We start from the raw sequence: 1,078 nt of genomic DNA, 5'->3' as shown, positions 1-1,078 counted from the left end.
CAATAGAAAAATCACATTCAGTCACCATAATTGCTTCCAGATCAAATTCTAAACTCTCTTTACGACAGAGACCTACATCCACATCCCACACAGTGATTCCATCATGACAAAGAAAACTGCAGAGCAACCCAGCACACCTGAATTAAAAACAAAAAAAAATAAAATAAAATACACCAGCTCCATCTTTTTAAAATATTAAATCATAAAACCAAGATAAAACAAATCAATGCATAACCAGCAGTTAAATACAACTTCAAAATGTCTAGGAAACAACAGGAAACCTCAAATCAAACAAAAAAGCAGGGCAAGGCATTAGAAGCAAAACCACAAACAAAGTTCTCATTAAAAATGGAGGAAGAGGAGGCAATAGAATTGTCTGAGAAGGAATTTAGAAGATATGTTTATAGAGTTTTACAAGAGCCTAAGGAAACCCCAAACAGAAGAAAGGAGAACATAGACAGTTCCCTGGAAGAACTCAGGAAAATCATTCAAGAACAAAATAACAATATCAATGCACAATCAGAACTCATACAAAACAGCAATTAGAAATCCAGAAGATGAATACCAAAGTTACAAAGAAAACTACAGAGCAACCCAGCATACCTGAATTAATAAACAAAAAATAAAATAAAATACACCAGCTCCACCTTTTCAAAATATTAAATCATAAAACCAAGACAAACATATCAGTGCATAGCCAACAGGTAAAGACAACCTCAAAATGTCTAGGAAACAGCAGGCAACCTCAAATCAAACAAAAGAACAGGACAAGGCATTAGAAGCAAAACCACAAACAAAGTTCTCATTAAAAATGGAGGAAGAGGAGGCAATAGAATTATCTAAGAAGGAATTTAGAAGATATGTTTATAGAGCTTTACAAGAGCCTAAGGAAACCCCAAAATGAAGCAAGGAGAACACAGACAGTTCCCTGGAAGAATTCAGGAAAATCATTCAAGAACAAAATAACAAGATCAATGCACAATCAGAATTCATACAAAAACAGTAGTTAGAAATCCAAAAGATGAATACTAAAATTACAGAATTACACAGTATAGTAGGACCTCTGGTAGCACAGTGC

Source organism: Orycteropus afer, unplaced genomic scaffold (genome assembly GCF_000298275.1).
Source record: "Orycteropus afer afer isolate SDZICR_OR568_19922 unplaced genomic scaffold, OryAfe1.0 scaffold01342, whole genome shotgun sequence".
In the NCBI taxonomy this organism is placed as follows: domain Eukaryota; kingdom Metazoa; phylum Chordata; class Mammalia; order Tubulidentata; family Orycteropodidae; genus Orycteropus; species Orycteropus afer.
Note: the sequence above shows the minus strand (reverse complement) of the source record.